Here is a 15,171-nt window from a genome sequence, read left to right as displayed (position 1 = left end):
CTACAGCAACACACTTAAACAATTTATGTTGGATGTTCTCCTATTTGTGATGAAACATAATTTTTTTTCTTTTGATGGTCAATATTTTTTCCAGATTTCAGGATGCCCCATGGGGGCCAAATTCTCCCCGTCCCTGGCGAATTTATATATGTCCCACTGGGAAGAGGTACATTTATATTCGGCAAACAACATCTTCCGCCCCCTAGTGGGGTGGTACGGACGTTATATAGATGACCTCCTCCTGGTGTGGAGGGGGACTGAGAAACAAGCTATTTCTTTTGTCAACTATATCAATGAGAATTGCCACAATTTAAAGTTCTCCTACCAACTTGACAGCAATGAAACCAATTTCTTGGACTTGACTCATCACAAATCGCCTCAGAAAATGAGGCTATATGTCAGCTATATTAAACAGAGCTCAACGTATAGCTGACTCAAAAGATAGAAAAGCCTATTTACGAGAGCCCATACCTCAACCTTTATCTACATTTCTTTTTCCTCACAAGTGGAGCAGCTGGAGGTCTGTGCTTTATTGCCCATTCTTTGTTCATCTTTGCTGACACCTCTGTCATTTTAGGAACTGTCCAGAGTGGGAGAGGTTTTCTATGGGGATTTGTTCCTACTCTCGACAGTTCTTAAAATGGACAGAGGTGTCAGCAGAGAGCACTGTGGTCAGACAGAAAGGAAATTGAAAAATAAAAGAACTTCCTGTGTATCATACAGCAGCTTTGAAGTACTGGAAAGATTAAGATTTTTCAATAGAAGTAATTTACAAATCTGTTTAACTTTCTGCCACCAGTTGATTTAAAAAAAAAATAAATAAATGTTTTCTAGTACCCCTTTAAAGTAGTGGGACAATCCTCTTAAATCCTTCTAATAAATTGACACCAGACGGATCCCATTAAATTCAATGGGATCCGCCGTAACCTGTTGGCGCCTGTTGTGTAACAGGCCATCTGGCTCAGTTTGTACTGGCAAAGACGGAGTCTGCCATGGAGCTCCTGAATGAAGCTCCTATGCAAATGTGAATCTAGCCTAACCATGTTTACAACCAACATCTCTAGTGGGATAGTGAGTATCATATTGTTAGGGGTCATATATTGATAATAAAAGGTTGCGAATCGGCGCACAGAATTTTTTTTTTTTATAGAAATAAATAAATAAAAAAGAAGGTATTCAACACTTACTGAGCAAGTAGTGATCAATTGTTCCTGAGTATTAAAGTTGATAGGGAGAAAATTCAATGTTGATATACAATTCCACTGTAGATAGCAGATATATGGGATATTAGTATAGGTTATTAGTGGATAAACATGTACTGAAAAATCCTCTGTTAAAATTGATAATAGATCAGAAATTCATTATCTGAATGTCAAAACACACTTACTGGAAAATTTTTGAGCAAAGGTCCTGTAGTGGTGTTCAGTTTTGCATTTAGCAAGAGTTTGTAAGTTCAAAGCATATGCCGAGCACTAGAAGTAATAGAGGCATACACATAAATACACCGTATCTAATTTCTGTGATACAAGTCTGCTATCTTAATACTTTAGTATCTGACTGCTCCTTCCTCCATAGGTGTGATGGATACAGATTATTTTGCAATATAGATGTTGTGAGTGAAGTATGTACTCGTGGTACAATACCTCCGTGTTCCTCGTAGTGATGTTCTGGATCCCGGCTGTCTGGCAAGTCGCGTGGCGGCTGATGTTTCTCCCCACTCCGTGTCAGGCTGGTATCCACGCGATGCAGGGGACTGGCAGCGGAGGTTGTGATGACCGCTAAGGTGTCCAGAGGTTGCGGTGACGGTAGTGATGTCCGGGGATGACAGCGGCTGCACGCGCCGGGAGGATCGCTCCGGCCGGAAAGTGTCTCACTGGCGTGGCGCACAATGAGCGATAGGATGAGTTGTGGTAATGCCTGGGCACTGTTTAGTGATGTCACTTAGTGTCATAGGGCATGGGGATTAGATCCTATGCATTTCGGATAGTACGCTATCCTTCCTCAGGGATGGGTGGTACCCCAGGTACCTGCTATTTATATCCTCTGCTCCTTACTGATCCGGCATACACATACTTCCAATACTCCGCAGATGTAATCAGAAATACTTCAGCACTTATTTGCCCAAATGTATAATGTATTGTATGCAAAAATATATATACAATCCTAGTCCATTTATATGTAGCATGAAGGTTCACTTCATTCATAATCCAGAAACTAACTTTACACACTCCTATATGCAGTGATGGGAGTAGGATGCCACAAAAAACACATCTAAAACGCAGGTGAGAAAACATATTGTCTGAACAGTGGTTGAGACTGAAGAACTTGCAAAATTAACCAAAAAGGTACTTGAGATATTACTTTTCTACGTTGAACTAAGAGCACTAATTTTCACACAGATAGAATGAAGGACTGTTTGAACTAAAATCCAGACCTCATAACTTATGATGGTATGCTGAGTCCACTGTTCAATTTCAATAATAGATAACTTATTTTTTGTAATTTATTTATTTTCTGCATTTTGTATATCCATAAATGCTTCTATATGAATCCAAAAAGTTCCAAGTCTGTATTCAGGCCAAACAGTGTCATGGAGTTGAGATTGAAAATCCAATGGGTCTCAGCCCTGGACATGTTGGCCAAATGATCCCCTCCTCTCCAGTGTCTCTTGATTACCTCTACACCAAATAAAATTTGAGTTCCTAAAAGAGGCGTCATGTTTTTCCATGTAATGTTTTGACAATGGGTGTCCCAAGTATTTCCTCTCAATGTTGTAAATATGTTCCCCTATCCTAATGGATAGGAGGCGCTTAGTCCTGCCCACATAGGTTTTGCCACAAGGGCACTGAATGACATAGATTACGTTTTTTAATTTGCAGTTGATATGTGTTTTAATTTTCTGTTTGAAGTTACCATCCCAACTCTCCACTGTCAGTTGGGGAGTTGTTTTTCCCATCTTTTTGCACCATTTACAAGCACGACAGTGGTAAAATTCCGATTGTTGGAAAAATAACTGATGATCCTCTTTGTTCAGATTTTTCTCTCTCTTTTATTTATTTATTTCTATAAAAAAAAAATTCTGTGCGCCGATTTGCAACCTTTTACTATCACTATCAACTTGTACCTTGGGGGGACTTGCCAGGACCCCTACAGCGATAAAGTGGCCGCCAAAATTAAATTCCTCCAGCGCTAGTGATACACACCTCTCTTTTTTTGAATTTATTCACTTCTCAAGGGATCATATTTTATTGTCCTTGTCGTAGGCATAGATTACATAATAAAGTGAAGTAAAAGCAAATGGTCTTCATCACAATTGCTATCCAAAATTCAGCAATAAGAGCTGAACATTCAGTTGAAGCCTCCTTAATTTCGGTGACATAATGAATGTGCTGTTTCATTTTCAGTGTAATAGTCACAGTACCTCTTGAGTTAACTACAACTATGCATTCAACATTTTTTGCTTTTAGAACAATTTTATAAACTTGCTAATCACCATAATCTCAAGGACTATTTTTAGTACTGTATAACACATTTCTGCCCTATTCAGAATTCAGCAATATGGAAGGCATAAAACATTTCCTGCATGTGAAAATGTAAAACAGACAAGTTGCTGTCAAGCTATGGTGCCTACAGGTAGCAAGGACCTGAATATATGTAGAGTACAGGTACCATGAGAAGCCACTTATGTATTTCATTGGATTATAATACGTATTGGTACTTATTTTGTATTGTAATTGATTATATAATGGAATATGAATGAATGAATATATATATATTTTTTTACATAAATATGTATATGATGCATGCCTACTGTATGAAAGGGGCCCCAGGCCGACATAAATTAAAATGTGCTCCCTGATCATTTGTTTTAGGCTTCACATTTCACACTTTATTGCACAACTGATTTTCATAATTTTCCATAGTGTGTGACTGTAGTATCAATTTGAGTCATAGAGAGAGCGTTCCATAGTGTAGAGGTAAAAAATTAAGCATGGACCGCCATATATAAATACACCTACCTGATATAGTAAAAGTCAGGCACAACTCTGGTAATCTTATATCAGTATGGATGGTCAGGTGAATCAATATGTCATCCTGCAGCCTTCCTGCTGTGTTCAGTAAATCACGATAGGTAGCTCCTCCATTCATATTCAGGGTTTGGAATGGCGCTGGATGGACAATTTAACATGAAGAAAAGAGTAAAGACTTTTATTACCTTGCAACATGTTACATAATGCGCTCCGGCCACACAGGCCGGCTGTGAATGCTTGGTCCCCTTACCTTCTTCTGCCGATGGGGCTGGGACTCGCATCGCGGGATGCACCCGCATGCGAGCCCCAGTCCGTCACTATCCGGGTGTTTCTCCTGCCTCTCTGCTCCAGCGCACGTGTCCCCGTCCCTTAGGGCGCGCGCGCTGGAGCTTTAAGATTTAAAGGGCCAGTACGCTCATTAGTGTAATCCACCTGTGGCTCATTTATAAATTCCTCCACCCTCCTCAGTTCTCTGCCGGATCTTTGTTGCCTTGTGCCTATGAGAAAGCATTCCGGTGTATTGCCTTGTTGTGTACCAGATCTCTTGCTCTTGTGTCTTAACGTTGCTCCTCTGCCGCCTGCCTACTGACCTCCTGCTATGTCCTGACTACACTACTGTGCCACCTGCCCTGACCTTCTGCTATCCAGACTATGAGTTGCCTCATCCCTCCTGTGCCTCACATCTCCTCTGTGTGGTTGAGCCGTGTCAGGGGTAGCGACCTGGGTGTCGCCTGCAGCAGCAAGTCCATTCCGCTTTGCGGCGGGCTCTGGTGAAAACCAGCGGCACCTTAGACTCTGGTATGGTCCGATTCATCTGCCACACAGGTCCAGCGGATCCCCATACACCGGAGTTCCTGTCTTCAGAAACGTGAGTGTTACACAACACATTTCATGGCTGATCAGACCACTTTGTCCGGCACATACAAATAAAAGTATAGCAATTTAGACATACATCTAACTCACTAGATTCACTGAGATGACCCAGAAGTAAAAACCTAACAGTACATGAAATTAAAAAAAGTATATAAAATAAAAAATAAATGTGTAGGTAAGGTGTGACGGATCCTAGAGTCACTCTACCTACTTGGATGGACTTTAGGACATCACTATTTGTACCCCTCAGTTGATGTTGTCCAGTGACATAAAGCTCAGAGTTAAAATACTTTTATTTACTGTTTTCATACACTTTCTGCACACGGTCCACTTTCTGTGCACATTACACCTTTTTGCACATGGTCTACCTTTTGCACACTGTCGACCTTTTGCACACTGTCCACCTCCTTTACACAATACACCTTTTGCACATGGTTCACATTTTGCACACGGTCCACTTTTTGCACACGGTTCACCTTTTGTACAATACACTAATTCTACACATGCTTCTCCTTTTTGCACACAGTCCAACTTCTGCACACCTCCACCTTTTGCACTCAAGGCACTGTATAGGGAGAGCTAATCACCTTTATTGGATTATCTCCCAGACTCACTGTCACCTGTATTGTCTTTACTGACCCTTCCCCCTGTGATGTCCTTCCTATAAAAGAAGACACTTGTTCCACAATAAAGGGTTCTGATTTTATACCTGAAGACTGGTGTTGCTTGGTTCTTTGGGTACAAGGATGCAAAAATCTCTAGTTCTGCCTGGGGATATTGCCTGTGATATGCCGGGGCTTGTCATTCAGAAGGAGAAGTCACTTTTGGTGGAGTCAGTCCGTCACAATTGGTGGCAACGGTGGGATCTGACTTCTCCAGGATCGACACTGAGACCAGCCCAGCTGGGGGAGATACAGCCGCTGGCTTGACCCCGGTCTCAGCAACTTACCCTGGTGAGGAAGAACCAGTAAGGATGGAGGATTTCCGAAGAGAGGTGCAATGGTTCCTGGGTCTCTTCAAAGATCCTCCACGAGAGAGTGTGAACAGGGTCCTTACACAGCTGACAGAACTCCGTATAGCGAAGCTGCAGTATGCCATGGAAGAGATGTCCATGCAAGAGAGAGCCTTAATTCGCTTGCAGATTTGGGAAGTTGTTCTTGAGGAGTCGGTGAGAAGCTGAGCACAAGTCCTGCCAACCCCAGAACAGTGATTCAGGAAACAGGTCCACTTGCGGCTTCGCTACCTCAGGGAGCAACCCACGGGCAGCGAAATGGTTGAGTTGCACAGATTGGTGCAGAAAGAGATGGAGCTCGAGGCTCATTACCGTCCCCTGTACTGGTGGGCAAGCTGCAGGCAGTCGGAGCCAAACACAGCCTGTTCTCCGGAAGGGACAGACTTCGGCTGGCCTGGTCTATTGTGGGATGCATTCGAGGAGCGGTACGACTTTGGCCGTACCGAGGCATACAGACTCTGGGACATCCAGGACAAGCGGAGAGAGATGCTGCTGCAGTCGGAGGTGTCAGACTTGGAACCGGATCTATCTTGGCTGACGTATCAGGAATGGTACCTCGAGGAGATTACCTGTCCTTGTTTGAGGGGGATTTCTACGGTCACGAGCCATGTACAGCAGAGGAAACCAGCACAGATGAGACGGCTGGTCTCTGTCTTCCCCTTCCCCTGGATTGCACACCGGACCGCGACACTCTAGCAGTATCCGGTCAGGACACCAGGGTGGAAGCCCCGGCATTAGGGCTGAGTTCTGCTACACTCTGTCCAGCATCAGACACCAGTGCCAGCTCTACAGCTACAGAGGGGTCAGTGATCCCTGTACCAGTCCACCCTGGATCGCAGGCAGTTGGCCTGGATCCACAGAGACTGTTTAACAGCACAGAAGCAAGCACAGACGGTGCGGCTCTCCAGATGGAGAATTTTACGCCGGGAGATGGAGCGGTCGTCTCATCCCCCCAGCGCAAGAGGTTGCAACCGGATGAGGAGGCAGTTGACCTCCCTCTCCACCTACTGAGCACATCCCTGGCTGAAGCGCCGGCTTCAGGGCAGAGTCCTACTATACTCTGCTCAACAACAAATACTGCAGCTACAGAGGGAACCGTGATCCCTACACTGGTACAGCCAGGATCGCAGGCAGTCGGCCTGGATCCCCAGCGGCTGTTTAACGGTACTGGTGAAAGCACAGTTGGTGCAGCTCTCCCACTGCAGAATTCCATATTGGGAGATGGAGTGGTCGGTTTACATCCCCAGCTCCAGACATTGCAAACAGGTGAGAACGTAGTCGACCTTCCTCTCCACCTAGTGATCACTTCTCCGGCTGAAGTACCGGCATCAGGGCAGAGTTCTGCTACAATCTGCCTAGCACTGAAGACTGCCGGCAGGTCTGCAGTTACAGATGTGACTGTGGTCACTGGCATCGGTCCAGTCAGGATCCCAGACGGTTGACCCGGATCCCCAGCGGCAGTGGAACAGTACAGGGGCTGGCACAGTCGGTGCGGCTCCTCAGTGGCAGATATTGCAACCGAGTGAGGAAGCAGTCGGCCCGCTGCCCCTTCAACTGGTGACAGATGGAGTTTTCCTTTGGGAAATGTTGCTTGGGAGGGGCTAGCCACTGTGACGGATCCTAGAGTCACCCTACCTAATTGGATGGACTTTAGGACATCACTATTTGTACCCCTCAGTTGATGTTGTCCAGTGACATAAAGCTCAGAGTTAAAATACTTTTATTTACTGTTTTCATACACTTTCTGCACACGGTCCACTTTCTGTGCACATTACATCTTTTTGCACATGGTCTACCTTTTGCACACTGTCGACCTTCTGCACACTATCCACCTCCTTTACACAATACACCTTTTGCACACGGTCCACATTTTGCACACGGTCCACTTTTTGCACATGGTTCACCTTTTGTACAATACTGTACACTTATTCTACACATGCTTCTCCTTTTTGCACACAGTCCAACTTCTGCACACCTTCACCTTTTGCACTCAAGGCACTGTATAGGGAGAGCTATCACTGATACCTGTATTGTCATTCCTGAGCCTTCCCCCTGTGATGTCCTTCCTATAAAAGAAGACACTTGTTCCACAATAAAGAGTTCTGGTGTTTGACTGGTGACTGGTGTTTGCCTGGTTCTTTGGGTACAAGGATGCAATAATCTCTAGTTCTGCCTGGGGATATTGCCTGTGATATGCTGGGGCTTGTCATCCGGAAGGAGAAGTCACTTTTGGCGAGTCAGTCCGTCACATAGGGGTATAATGCAAAGTATCAATCAAGAACATAATTTGATAAAAATCTACTAAAACAGAGGCCCTGATTTACTAAGAGTGGAGTGTAGTTTATTTATTAATGCATACCTAAGTTTTACACTTTTCCCTACGTTTAGCTTTTTTTCCAATTGCTCGGAGCTGTGGGGTTTTCCAGAGCTCAAATCCACCACACTTTCTGAGGAAACCTTAGTAAATATGTTGGCATTGTTCGAAAGTGTTGGGGACACGCCCCTTTTTGGAGACAATGCCCCCTTTTCCTGGTGGCCATGCCCCTTTTTGGGGTTTTCTTAGTTATATGGAAAGTTGGTCAGGTTTTTTAAATTTTTTGGTCACACATTTTGCTGCACTGTGCCACATTTTGGTGCACAACCCGACAAAACAGGTTGGGTTTACAATTATAAATCTGTGCCATAGTGTATTAATAAATGAGTATTTTCTATGGTCTCATATAACCCAGGGAAGAGTGTGGCTAATTTGAATATCTAAAAGGACTCCTGATAAATCAGCTTACTAAATTGATTCTGGCAATTCCCAGGGATAGTTTCCAAGATTATAAGTCTTAAACCATCAGGATAACTATTATGCCACGCCAAAAAATGTTTAGAAACACTATGTAGAAAGAAGGCTTTTATATTATTAGAACAATAATAGAACAATGTGCGGGACCGCACAGTTTGAACTGTGTGGTCCACCTTTTGTAAAGTTGCTGCTACATTGTAATGAATGACTCACATAGCTACTATCGGGAGGTATAAGTTCTGACCAGTTTTCTTGTATGAATCAGACAAAGATGATTTAGGGTAGTCCTTGGCTAGAAAAAGATCAAGTAAGATCTTTAAATGGTTAATAAAATCAGCCTCTTCTGTACAGTTTTTCAGAATCCAAAGATATTTATGGTATCGGTTTCCAGGCATATTAAGTCTGTTCTCTATAGTAGTATCCAATTTTCTATATTCAGAATAGTGATTAAACTAAGATAACAATTCAATAATAGTGCTCGATTGTAACAACAACAACCCAGCAGGAATAGCCTGTCTATTCACTTTTAGGGTACGTTCACACGAGCAGATCCTAAGCACGCATTACGCTGTGGATCCGCCGCTGAAGGACATTCCACCGCTATGAGCAGACAAACTGCGATGTGCAAGTAGCCACGCACATGAGTAGTATACTCACACATCGTGGCTGCTCTCGGCCTAGCTCAGGGAGCAGGGGGAGTGGCGGCGATGTGTGCGAGTACACCGCACATGCGCGGCAACTCGCACATCACAGCAGTGTCTGCTCGTAGCAGCGTATTGCCGCTCCAAGCAGGCACATCTAAAGGCACCCTGTAGGGGTCCTTCACCAGTAGATCTGCAGTGTAAAATACGCTGTGGATCCACTCGTGTGAACGTACCCTAAGACAACTCATCATCTCAAGGGAACAAGATTCCATGTAAACCTCCAACCCATTTGTGAAAAACACAATCATCTTTGAATGAGGATTTAAACGGCATTCATAAACCTCTAAGTGTCAAGTGTAAATTTATGTGTCCTTTTGCTTATAATATCAGTTTCCAGGTGTCATGCCTAAATGTATGCACCTGTTTATGGTATCATTTTTCAGGCATCCAGTAACACAGTTACTAAGGGTATATTTTACTCAGCAGAAAGTCCATTTGGAAAATTTCCGCTGTACATTCCACAGACAACGGGTGCTGGCAGAACAAGTCGGCACTAGGAGCGCTTGAAAATACGCTGTCACAACATACGGCAATGCATTTCCAAGTGGATTTCACAGCAAGAATTGACATGTCAAATCTTTCTGCAGAGGTCGGAATGGGAATTTCCCATTCTGCCGTGTGCACGGTGAAGCAGAATCTTATTGCAAACTATGGGAAATTTTAGTGTGAGGAAGAGGCCTAATACTCAGAGCTGGCATTTCCAGAACTGCAGACATTTTGCATGTGTTTCAATGTACAGTATATAATTGTGTACTGACATATTTTTATGTACCGTCAAATTACTGTATCTTTTATTTTTAGATGGCACTGTACATACAAAAGGTTCCTATTTAACAAAATGGTTTATATAATGACTAGTCGTCTTTCTTCAAGGGAGCATGTGCAGAAAACTTTGCGAGAAAGAAACTTAACATTCATTTGGCAGCTGCTGAGAAGAGAGCAAAGCAATTGAAGACTTGGGATTTCCATGGAGAAATGCATGAGTAACAGCCAACACATAAAGTTCTCACCTTCTTATATGTATACCTCTGAGTATGGATCGTAATGACCTTCTCATGCAAGTCTTTTACATAGCTTTGATATCATGTCCTACAGGCACATTCAATGGCAACAGTAGCCCATGTCAGAGCATCTATTAAAGCTGCCTCTCAATCCATGAAAGTCAATGAGATTACAAACCATTCCCACAGCCTTTACAATTACTGTATAAGAAAATCTTTTTTTAATTTGTCCAAGCATGAAAAAAAGAATGAATTGTTTTATACGATAGGGATCTCATTTAATGTGCTACTTTCTGAATTGCTTGTTTTAAAGTTAGGTAATGAGTGTATGTCAATGGATGAACAAACTAAAAAAAAAAGTCTGAACAAGGGTGTCTATTCAGACCTTTAAATTGCTTCTTGCCAAACATCATATGTGCAGATGGGAGCCCCTATAGCAGAAACCAAAATGATACCTCCCCCTCCTGCTGGTTCATGTCCTAAAAGGATAGTAGCAGGATTTAAAGGGAGTACAACAGGCTCCTAAAAGGTATCCTTTATCCACAGGATATACAAAAAGTGTCTGATCGAGGGGATGAGGTTACAACTGCTAGGACCAGATAGAGCCGGGCCAGCACTGTTCAGGAAATCAAAAGGGTTCTCCAGAATGGTGCCCCCGCTCTCCTTGTACACAGAGCAGTGTTGTCCCATGATCAGACACATACTGGTTGCCCTATCATGAGTATCCCTTCCACTGTGCAGGGGAGTGTTTTACATAAAAATGTCTTCCTCTAGGCTACAGCTACATATAGTCACCTGTAAGTTGCAGCATTACACAATCACAAGTGTTTATCTATGGATGAGTTTCAAGCAGCGTAATATGGATTGCATTTTTGTGGGGCTGTATTATGGCCATGGATTCCAGCCCTACCATGGGTATGATGATCTGAACTGACAGCAGTCATTTTGCTGTCACAGCTTTAAGACCCACAGTCGGGCCAGAACTAGCGGTCATAATAGAAATTGGACACCTTAGAGGACACCTACCAATAGAGGAAAGTTTTTTATTCCTCAGAAAAGTCCCATAAGACAATGTATTTGCACCCTCTGAATAAAAGACACTCCTAATAGCAAACGCGGACACACTCCATAGGGGGAAAAACACTCCTAATGGGGACAACCAAGCTTATGTGCCGGCCCTACCTTGTACACAGGGCCACTGTCAGGATGGTACAGTCAATACCCTAGTAAGGGGCCCCTACTCAACCCCCCTGAAGCAGCCCCAGCATACAAGCAGCAGTCTTCTGCTTTTGTACATCCGCCAGCCACATCATTCGCCCCTCTCTGATACCCCTTTGCAACTTTATTCCCCCTGTGCCAAATTATTCCCTCTTTACTACCCCCTAAGCCACATAATTTCCCCTTGATCTCCCTCTGTGCGATTTTATACCCCTTTATTACCCTTCGTGCAAATTCATCAGCTTGTCTTTACCACCCCCTGTGCAATTTTATCCCCCCTGTGCCATTTCATCCCCTCCCCCGTGCCAAATAATCCCCTTGTGCCACATCACTTTTCCTCTTTCCTCCTCCCATTGTTCTTCTTTCCTGGCCAGCAGGCTCAGGTGCAGGGGCTCTCAGCTGGTTTGATGTTCTCTTGACATCCTCTGCACTGTACTTACTGAGAGCAGCAGCAGCAGCTGCGGGCACTGACAAGTGACAGCAGGAGCTTCACTCATTATTGCTGGCAGACGCCGCTGTTCACAGTCTCTCAGGGAGTGTAGCGCAGAGGCTGTCAGGAGAAAGTCAAATCCGCTGAGAGCCCCTGCATCTGAGCCTGCTGTCTAGGTAAGAAGAACAACAGGGGGAAGAGGGAAGGGGGAAAGTGATGTGATGCAATGGGTAAGGGGGGAAGATTTGCCACAGGGGGAATAAAGTGGCACAGGGGTATAAAGGGGCAAAGAAATGTTATGGGGGAAAGAAATGGCACATGGAGTAGTAAAGAGGGGGTGATGAATTTGCACAGAGGGAAAATAAAAGGGAAATGGAATGGCACAGGGGGGGATCAAGGAGAAATTATGTGGCACAGGAGGTGAGGGGGGATGATCTGGCACAGGGCAAAGATGGAATAAAGTGGTGAAGGGGGGTAAAGGGGGAATTACATGGCACAGGGGATCAAGGGGAAATAATGTGCACAGGGGGTTCAAGGGGGAGGGATGAAGTGGCATTGGAGGGATCAAGGGAAAAATAGCACGTGGAGATGAAATGGTACAGGGGGTGATAAGGGGTGATTAAATGGCACTGGGAGAATTTACTGTAATATTGCTTTTTTTTGTGTTTTATAGGTAATTACACTCTGGAGAGAGAGAGTACAGTATTGGGTCAGTTAGACCCAATAGGGGACATCTCTTAATAGTGGACACTTTTTTCTCCCCTGTAAGTGTCCGCTATTGGAAGATTATACTGTATCTACATCCATCCATGCATCAGTGAATGCCTTAAACTAAAAAAGATTTTTGTTCATTTTACTTTAAAAAAGAAAAGGAAAGAAAAAGCTATCAAAGTGTTCTAAGGTACTCTGAAATGATACCAATAAAAGTGTTAACTCGTCCCCCCAAAACAAGCCCTCAGACAGTTCCATCAATAGAAAAATAAAAAATCATGGCTCTCAGTAAATGGCAACACAAAAACAAATGAGTTTTTTTAATGGGTTTTTATTGTGCTCAAGTAGTAAAGCATGAAAAATCTATATACATTTGGTATTGCTGTAAGTATACTGACCTGCAGATTATATCGCATGGTGAACTCCATAAGCGTGAAATCCAAAGACAGAACCTGTAAAATTTTGAAATTGCAGTTTTTTTTCTAACATCCTAAAGAAATTAAAGTTTAAAACAACAACAAAAAACAAAACAAAAAACATATGTATTCTAAAGTGGTGGCACTAACAAGTACATCTCATCTCACAAAAAACAAACCTCTATAACTACTATGAGAGGAAAATGATAAAGTTATCCCCCTGTGCCGCTTGTATTGCTGTCCCATCCACAGATGCAGTCTTCTTCTGCCTCCGACGATGTCCCACCTTGGCCAGTGATAGGCCGAGCAGCAGTGTAATGTATCTGGCTCGGGCTCCAGGAAGAAGACTGGCTCCATACGTCACACTGCAACTCAACCTATAAATGGCCGAGGCAAGACCATCGATTAGCTAAATGGCAGAGTGACACGATGGCCACCAGAATCAGGAAGAAGACTGCACCAGAGGACAGATCATCAATACCAGTGGCACCGAGAAAGTGGTCGGAGGTAAGTCAAGGTTTATTTTTTGAATTGCGGCAGCCGAGGCATAATGGGAAAATAAAAAAAATTTCGGAGTACTGCTTTAACATGTCTAACATCTCAATCCAGCGGTTCCCAGAAAATTTTAGGTTAAGACCCTTGGTTTACAGTGTCAAAAGCCTTTCTAAAATCTACTGTAGATAAGCGATGTCTACTGCACCTCCTTGATTTTAGTCCCCAGATCAATAAAATCTATCAGGTTAGTTTGACATGATCTTCCTGAAGTAAACTCTTGTTGTTTCTCATCTTGCAATCCATGTAATTTTAGATCTTCCACAATCCTATCCTTTAGTATGATTTCCATTAATTTTACAATTATTGATATCAGGCTTACTGGCCTATAGTTGCCTGATTCCTCCATACTATCTAACTTGTGAATGGGCACAACCTTTTCAAGTTTTCAATCTTCTGGGGATCTCATGATCTTTACTTTATACAGCTGACACAGAACCTCTTCCTCTGTAAACACAGATTCATCAAATAATTAATTAGTCTTCCTCCCTAACTGAGGTCCCTTTCCTTCATTTTCTCCTTTAAAAACAAAAAATAAGTATTCATTGAGGGAGACAGCTAGTCATTTATCCTCGTCTACATATCTTCCTTCCTTTGTTTTAAGTTTAATTATTCCTTGTTTTCATTTCCTTTTTTCATTTATATATCTGAAAAATGTTTGATCAACATTTTCATTCTGAAAAGTTAATAAGAATGACAGTTACGCTTTACATGTAAGCAGATTTGATGCGCAGGATTTTCTGCTGCAGATTTCAATGTAATCTAAATGACTGAGCACAGCTTCTAATCGGCAGTTACAAATCCAGCACATCAAATCTGCGCAGGATCCTGTATGTGTGAATGTACCCTAAAGGGGTACTCCACCCCTAAACATCTTATCCTCTATTCAAATCTCCGGCACGGCACCCCAGTCATCCGATGCACATAGTGAAGTGAACTCTGTGCCAGATGACGGGCGACCACAACGGTCACGAACCCTCCATAGGCTTCTTTTATACAATAAAATTCATCCGTTTATAAACGTCTGGTATAAAAACCCTGAAAATCGGCTGTTAAACGGCCGTTACAAAAGCCCATACGGCCGTTAGAACATCCCATTATAGTCTATGGGATTTTTACATTATCTGTTTTAACCCGTTATAGCCTGTTATTAATAACGGACATTATTTTGTGACGGGAGAATTAACGGAAGAGATAGAAAATCTCATTATAGTCTATGGGATTGCACTAACGGCCATATGGGCTTTTAACAGCAGATTTTCAGGGTTTTTATAACGGACGTTTATAAACGGACGAATTTTATAGTGTGAAAGCAGCCTGTACTTGTCTACTGGCATCCTATTCCCACTGACGTGAACGCTCAGCCATCAGGTACTGAAATTGTTTGGCAGGACTGATCCCTGGGTCAGAAATAAGTGACATGCCGCTTTAA

General features: G+C 43.1%; 1 protein-coding gene across 1 annotated transcript in view; it reads left to right on the top strand.

The window, feature by feature from the left end:
- Window positions 1-15,090: 15,090 nt before the first annotated feature.
- Window positions 15,091-15,171, top strand: part of MAN1A1 (mannosidase alpha class 1A member 1) — a 242,319-nt gene continuing 242,238 nt past the window's right edge. The window contains exon 1 of the mRNA XM_056566448.1: window positions 15,091-15,110. The gene's annotated coding sequence lies outside the window, so the exon portion shown is untranslated. The remainder of the gene's footprint in view (window positions 15,111-15,171) is intronic.

This window comes from Hyla sarda, chromosome 3 (genome assembly GCF_029499605.1).
Source record: "Hyla sarda isolate aHylSar1 chromosome 3, aHylSar1.hap1, whole genome shotgun sequence".
In the NCBI taxonomy this organism is placed as follows: Eukaryota; Metazoa; Chordata; class Amphibia; order Anura; family Hylidae; genus Hyla; species Hyla sarda.
This window is presented reverse-complemented; position numbering and strand designations above follow the sequence as displayed.